The following is an 8,470-nucleotide window of genomic DNA, read 5'->3' as shown; positions in this document are numbered from 1 at the left end:
TGAGTTCCAAAAATGAAAATTTTATTGCATTCATAATAGTTACGATTTTAGGAAGTTCACAAGACTAGAAAAAAAAGACAGTAGAAACTAGAAAATAAAAAACTACATCAGAATTCATGTAAAACCGCCGGCAAAGTGCGTTTATATGCTTTACATTTTTCAAGATGGTTTTTTGCATTCGTTGTCCCGTATTTCGATTCCGCTCTCAGATTTGTATTCTTGCAGTGCTTGCACAAAGCCCACAATTTGTTATCTTTACTTTTTTCTTCTGGGATTCGCCAATATTCTTTCCACACCGGGCTCCTTCTATATTCAAAATCAGTGAAATCAGTAATCTCCATGACGGAGGTTATATTTTCAACTTGACAGTCATCACTAAGTGTAGCAGTAAATTCCATAATGTCCTGGAGTTCGAAAGAAAAGAAAGTTAGTGATTAATTAATTATAATACGGTTTTACATTTAGTAAACTGGTTTGAAACTATATTCTTGACATTAAAGTTTCAAAAGTCAGAAACAAGTCGATCAACTAAAAAAACATAGATTTGTAAATAAATTTAGTATGACATATTCTTAATTCTTCCCTTTAGTTGATTAGAAATAGATACACATCGACAATAGACAAACATGATTGAATATAAACATAGAAACATTAAAATACGCAAATTTGATCATACCATATGATGAAGTAAAATTTGTATTACAAAAATACGCCTAATAAAATCAGCAATCAACTCTAAAATAAGGCATTATTAAAGATTGAACCTTACCAATAAAAAGTGTTAAAACTAATCAACAAGAGATATTGTATTTTGTAAGAGACGATAATTGATTTGATTTGAAGATGAGTTCAAAGCACATAAGATGAAGTATATATAGCCACAATTTAGGTGGTAAAATAAATCATTCTCGTCTTCATTTTGGCGGGTGAAATGATGGTTGGCGGTAAAATAATTCGAGAATCTCCGATTTTTGGAGGCAAAATATTATAGGAAGATATTATATGATAAGTTAGCATATCATATAATATCGTATCTTATATGATATGGTAGTGTGTATAATCTTGTTGCCTTATACATATAGATTGTAATTACCTTAAGTTTGTGGGAATATTTTGTTATAGCTGTATATATGCCTTAATGTACGAAGTTCATATTCATTCAATAAGACACAATTTTCCATCCTCTGTTTCTTCTTGTTCTCTTCATGGCATCAGAGCAAATCAGATTCTGAGCACACATCTTCCGCAAAGCGATTTCCTTGTTTCAAAATACAAAAAAAAAACAAAACAAACAAACAAAACTAAACAATGACGACTGGAGAAACTGGAAAGGGAGGCGAAGGAAAGAAAGGAAACGGTAGCAAGACAATCGAACAAATTGCTCCGTCCTCGCCACTCTATTTACATCCATCCGAAACCCAAATTTATCATTAACAAACATAATTTTTAATGGTGAAAACTATGACCTTTGGGCCGATGCGATCCGAAAACGGTCTCGACGCCAAGAACAAGTTGGGGTTCGTCGAAGGAATTGTGAAGAAACCAGAAGCTATCGAAGAGGGAGAAGAAACCCTTCAATCAGTTGCGTGGCGTCAATGTAACGCCATGGTAAAGGCGTGGTTGAGGAACGTGATTGAAACTAGGCTTCATCCTAGCATCACTTTCTCGGGAACCGTAATGGAAATATGGAAAGAACTTAAGGAGCGATATTCGACTGGTAACGCACCTCGCGTACACCAGTTGAAGGGCGAATTGAACGAATGCAAGCAGACAAAGAATCAGTCGGTCGTCGAGTACTACACTCGATTGAAGGCGATTTGGGACGAACTGGGGAACTACAGTCATGTTCCTCAATGTACTTGTGGAGCCGCGGCAGCATTGACAAAAGAACGAGAGGAAGAAAAAGTCCACCAATTTCTTATGGGGCTCGACACGAGTCTCTATGGCAACATTCGCACGAACCTGCTTATGGAGGATGAAATCACCACCCTTAGCAGAGCCTATGCTCTAGTATTAAGGGAAGAGAGACATAGGAGTGTGACAAAGCCAAAGGAGGAGGTCAATGATGCGGCTATGGCGGTGAGAACAAATTCAGGGGAAGGTCGAGGACGCGGCAAAGAAACAGGAGAATCTGAACCTCCACGATGTGCCGTGTGCAAAAAATGGTATCACACGGAAGAAAATTGTTGGGAAAAATATCCCGAGAGAGCACCAACAAGAGGCCGAGGTCGAGGTCGACGAGGAGGACGCGGCTACGGGCGTGGAGGCAGAGGACAAGGAGGCGCGTATCAGACAGCTAATGCCGCGACGACGAGCGAGAATGAGGTGAATAAGCAGGGATTTACCGAGCAGGAGATGACTCAATTACGAAACCTGTTGGTGAGCAAACCCGACAATAGTCAAAAATTAACAGGTAACGAAAATAATTTTATTAGTAATTGGCTATTAGATAGTGGTGCATCGCATCACATGACGGGACAACGAAAACTGCTCGCAAACGTGAGAAAAGGAGCATCTTCCACGGTGTCTCTACCTAATGGGATGACAATCATAGCCCAGGAGCACGGAGAAGTAGTTCTGAGTGATGGTTTCGTACTGAAGGATGTCTTATTTGTGCCAAGTCTAAATTGCGATCTTATTTCGATACAACAATTGATTAAAGAAAATAATTGTATTGTAACCTTTTATCCTACTTATTGTGTTATACAGGACCAATCTACGAAGATGACGATTGGACGGGGTGAGCACAAGGATGGGGTTTATTACTTAAAGAATGGTCAAGAAGCCGTTGCTAGGACACACATAAACAATGATGGGCGACTGTGGCACAGGAGACTTGGTCATCCATCACATAGTATACTACCTTTCTTTTCTAATTTGGTTGGCAAAAACTTGTCTTGGAATTTTGATGATGTTTGTGACTCATGCTGTCGTGCTAAACAAACGCGGTCAATTTTTAAATTGAATAATAAAAGGAGCCTTGAATTGTTTGCCTTAATTCATTGCGATATTTGGGGTAAATATAGCACGAGTAGTTTGTCGGGGGCCCATTATTTTTTTACCATAGTGGATGACTATAGTAGACATGTATGGGTTTACCTTATGCGAGATAAAGGGGAAGTGAGTCAACTTTTGAAAAATTTCTGTCAAATGACCGTGACTCAGTTTGGTAAACAAGTTAAAATCGTGCAAAGTGACAATGGGACAGAATTCCTTTCAGGGACTATGAAAGAATATTATAATGAACATGGGATTGTTTTTCAGACCAGTAACATAGACACACCACAGCAGAATGGAAGGGTAGAGCGCAAACATAGACATATCTTGGAAAAGGCTCGAGCCCTACGGTTTCAAGCTGAACTACCATTAAAATTTTGGGGAGAATGTGTCCTGACTGCAGCTTATCTTATAAACCGTACACCCACTCGCATACTCAACGGTCAGACTCCCTATGAATTATTACATGGTAACGAACCACCCCTCGAGAACATACGGGTTTTTGGTTGTCTCTGTTACGCTCATAGCAAAGAAAAGCCAAAAGATAAATTTCACGAAAGGGGTAAACGATGCATATTTCTTGGTTACCCTCATGGTAAGAAAGGTTGGAAAGTTTATGACTTATCTCGACATACTATCTATGAATCGCGAGATGTGATTTTTTATGAACATATATTTCCATTGGGGATCACTAATAAAGAAATAAGCACGGGATTATTCTCAAACCAAAAACATACTATTAGTGATGACCATGTGACGATTACTTGTGACCAATTAGAAAATGAAAATGAAGAGCCTGACATAGAAAAAGAAAATGAGGAAGCAGAGAGCACTACTATGCAGGCTGATGAAGAACAACCCACAAGAGAAAATGAACAGGTCCATGAGCAGGCCGTGACTGAGCAAGCCGAGACAAGCATACCAATGGGTCGTGGTGCCCGCGAAAAATTCGAGCCCGCTTGGAGAAAGGATTATGTGTGTAAATCCACAAGAATAATAAACCCCACACAACAAGCTCACTCAGTCCAATCGCTAATTCGTAAGAAAGGTACGCATTATCCAATAAGTAATTATGTTACAAACAATTGTTTTTCTAATGCTCATAAGTGTTTCCTAGCTGCAATCAATGAAATTCAGGAGCCTCGGAATTATTTCGAAGCAGCTACAAAGGCAGAATGGCGAGAGGCAATGTCCAAAGAAGTTACTGCCCTAGAAACGAATGGGACGTGGAAAATTGTCGACTTGCCAGTTGGAAAGCGAGCAATCGGGTGCAAATGGGTTTACAAGGTGAAGTACAAGGCGGATGGTACAATCGAGCGATATAAAGCGCGACTGGTGGCCCAAGGCTTCACGCAAATCGAAGGTGTTGATTATCATGAAACGTTTGCACCGGTAGCCAAAATGACTAGCGTCCGTTGTCTCTTAACAGTAGCTTTACACAAAGGATGGTCTATCACACAGCTCGATGTAAACAATGCTTTTCTTCACGGGGATTTAGATGAAGAGGTTTACATGCGACTGCCACAAGGGTTCGAATCACATGGGCCGAACAAGGTATGTCGATTATTGAAATCATTATACGGCTTGAAACAAGCCTCGAGAAATTGGTTTGCAAAATTGACCGACTCATTGCTAAAATATGGATTCGTCCAATCTCTGGCTGATTATTCGTTATTTACATACAATCACGATGGTGTGTTCCTTGGAGTACTCGTCTATGTTGACGATATGATTATTGTAAGCGACAATGATAAAGCATGTGCACGCCTCAAAGGCTTTCTCGACACAAGCTTCGGAATTAAAGATCTTGGTCGCTTACGGTACTTCTTGGGAATCGAAGTAGCATCTGGGCAACGAGGTTTATTCCTAAGTCAGCGAAAATATGCATTAGAAATTGTTAAAGACGGAGGGATGGAAGGCGCAAAACCAATTGGAACTCCTATCCAACCGAATCATAATTTGGCACTAGCGGATGGGTATTTGCTCAAAGACCCAATGAAGTTTCGACGGTTGGTAGGTCGTCTTCTCTACCTGACAATAACGAGACCTGATTTAGTTTACGCGGTCCATACGTTGTCCCAATTTGTTCACGCCCCACGAAAGGAACACATGGATGCTGTTCTACGAGTATTGCGTTATGTCAAGGGAACCGTAAGCAAAGGCATCATTCTTCATAAACATTCGAATTTGCAGCTTCATGGTTATTCAGATTCTGACTATGCACGATGTCCGTTGACACGTCGCTCGTTAACTGGCTATTTTGTCTCGTTAGGAACCAGTCCTATTTCGTGGAAGGCAAGAAAGCAAGCAACGGTAGCCAAATCCACGGCCGAAGCGGAGTATCGTGCAATGGCCGCAGTGACAAGTGAATTACTTTGGTTGAAATCCTTTCTACAATCTCTCGGCATTCATCATGAGCAACCTATGAATGTCTATTGTGATAATAAAGCAGCGATGCATATTGCGAAGAACCCCGTTTTTCATGACCGTACAAAGCATATTGAAATAGATTGTCACTTCATTCGTCATCATTTGCTAGCCAAGACGATTTCAACTTCTCATGTGCGAAGCAAGGAGCAATTGGCAGACATATTTACAAAGGCATTAGCAGTTGAACCTTTCGAGTATCTACAAGGCAAGTTGGGCATTGGTTTGCCCGATGCTCCAACTTGAGGGGGAGTATAGGAAGATATTATATGATAAGTTAGCATATCATATAATATCGTATCTTATATGATATGGTAGTGTGTATAATCTTGTTGCCTTATACATATAGATTGTAATTACCTTAAGTTTGTGGGAATATTTTGTTATAGCTGTATATATGCCTTAATGTACGAAGTTCATATTCATTCAATAAGACACAATTTTCCATCCTCTGTTTCTTCTTGTTCTCTTCAAATATAATTAAGTAGGATGTTCAATGAACTGAAAGGAAGGAAATCAATCTTTTTCACCATAATTGACTGCGATTTTAACGGAAATGATTAAAAATAATTTGATAGAAGAGATTTAGATGAACAAAATAACTAATCAAGGGCGAAATCCGAAAAATTTTCAGATCTGAAAAATAATTTATTAATTAATTAGGGATAATTAAAGATTTCCTTACCAAAATGAGATATGCTTTCCATCTTTACGAAAAATATGGCGGTAGCCACGAGCCATTGCAAATTTCCATTGATGTGCGCGCCCAAGAATCAATTGCAATTGTTTTTCTGATTTTTGTGATTGGATTGAGATTTGTGAAGATGAAGAGGCTTAAAAGAGAACAAAGATGTAGAATTTAGAAAAGGAAAGTAATCCACGTGCAGTGTTATTGTATCGATGATAGAGATTTGATAAATGATGATAATCCGTAATCACTAATCACTTACTCCCTATTTGATAAATGATGTAGAATTTCACTTGAGACCATTTAATTTTTCATTTGCTACATTTTTTGTTTTTTACTTTTTAATTTTTTATTTAGTTATTTCCCTTATTCCCTATTTGGTATTAAAGGATTAATTATATTAAGTTAAACATGCTTATTTCATTATTTGGTCTATCTTTAAAAAAAAAATTATAAATTGTTAGGTTTATTATAACTTATAATCACCCTGTCTCGGTCATTTGTTTACCTTTGTTTTGAAATCAAAGAAATATATAAGGGGTCAATTATTGAATGACAATTGAGGCAAATTGAGCGTGGAGGATCAAAATGTTAAATACCATTAAAGGCATTCCCAAAATAAAAAGATAAACAATTGATTAAAACATCCTAAAATGAAATAGATAAACAAATAATTGAGACGGAAGGGGTATAACTTATAAGTTCAACTAAGTATCTAACTATCTTGTCTTTTATATACATGAAAGCTTCTAATTCTAAATTTTTAATACATTTTGTAATACTTTTGTCCAACTCGTCTATAGTTTACCTATTTCATTAAAGTTCCTCGAAGTTATAGGAATAGTTGAACCATTGAAATTCGAGATGAGATTGTAAAATTAGTTTATTACAAAAATGAAGTACTTCTCTAATATAGGTCAAGATAAGCTTTATCTCCACGAATTTCTAAAATAAAAGCTTAAGAAACTCGAACGGTAGATTGTTAGTTAAAAATCTATATAGTTTTAGCTATTGCTATTTTAATTTGTTAGTATAGACTATAGAGTTGGGCTCTACTACTCGAGTACGGTGTTAGTACAAATAATTAAGATTCAGGGTAAGAGTAGCTCAAGTTCAAAATTCACCGAGCTCAAGTTGAGCTTATAGAATTCAAACAATTGTCAGTTGTTCTTGTTTAAGATTGTCTTAGCTTAAGAAACTCGAACGGTAGATTATTTGTTAAAAATCTATATGGTTTTAGCTATTGGTACCTTAATTTGTTAGTATAGACTATAGAGTTGAACTCGACTACTCGAGTAAGGTGTTAGTACAAATAATTAAAGTTCAGTTAAGAGTAGCGCAAGTTCAAAATTCACCGAGCTCAAGTTGAGCTTATATAATTCAAACAATTGTCAGTTGGTCTTGTTTAAGATCATCTTAACTTAAGACTTCCTCTCATAAGTCATAACCTCTTTTTATTTTCACCTCTATTATAATCAGGTGTAATAAGTAATAACCTTCTTAATTTACGAGTTAAGATGGTCTTAAGCAATAAATGGTGATGTAGACGAATGACGAATTGACGAGGAATTAACATTTGATAATAATTATTTCCCGATATAAGCTTTACTTTTTTTCAAACTAAATTTTCATTAGATAAAAAGTTTCATCGCTATTTAAAAAAAAAATTCAAACAAAAAAACAAAGTCGAGTATTTTTGTGACAACATTTATTACATAAATATACTCTATTATTTTCATTTATCATTTATAGGATGAATACTCTCGATAAAAGATAAGTCAATATTACAAAATATTAAATACTTGTGATCAGTTTATCAAGTATTATACCATTATGTAACAATGTCGACTATGCCTCCATTGTATGTTTGACTGTTTGTATTCAAATTATCCGTATATTATCAATAAATTATAAAAATTAATATTAGATAAGGAAAAAAATGTCGAATAAAGTTAAATTTATTAAAAAAAAATTGGAAATATTATCCGATAAAAATCTAAAATCATTTCAAAAATAGAATATAAAGACATAATCCATTAACCCTTTGACATCCGATCTGAATATGACCCGAATCGAATCTCATCTGCTCTGATATTGACCCGACTCGAATCTCATCTGTTCCGAAATTAACCGGAATCGAACCTGCACCGACCCGAAATATCTTCAACCGATTAAAAGCGAAAACTGATTCCAACCTGAATTGAACCGAACTGAAATCGAAAATAAAGGTCAACCGAAATAACCCGATCCGAATGAATCTGATCCGAAACTGATTCGATTGACCCGTTTGCCACCTCTAGTCCTAATCTAAGCCATTTGATCTAAATAATAAATGGCTAAGATTAGAGTAAATAAAAT

General features: G+C 36.5%; 1 long non-coding RNA gene across 1 annotated transcript; it reads right to left on the bottom strand.

Annotated features, from left to right (window-relative positions):
- LOC141655916 (uncharacterized) lies at nt 1-6,397 on the bottom strand. Its single transcript, XR_012548239.1, has 2 exons — nt 6,110-6,397; nt 1-404 (listed from the first exon to the last, which is right to left on the bottom strand). It is a non-coding gene; the product is annotated as an uncharacterized LOC141655916 (long non-coding RNA).
- Nucleotides 6,398-8,470: the final 2,073 nt, after the last annotated feature.

Source organism: Silene latifolia, chromosome 5 (genome assembly GCF_048544455.1).
Source record: "Silene latifolia isolate original U9 population chromosome 5, ASM4854445v1, whole genome shotgun sequence".
In the NCBI taxonomy this organism is placed as follows: domain Eukaryota; kingdom Viridiplantae; phylum Streptophyta; class Magnoliopsida; order Caryophyllales; family Caryophyllaceae; genus Silene; species Silene latifolia.
The sequence above is the reverse complement of the archived record's forward strand: the minus strand, read 5'-3'. Positions and strand labels throughout refer to the sequence as shown.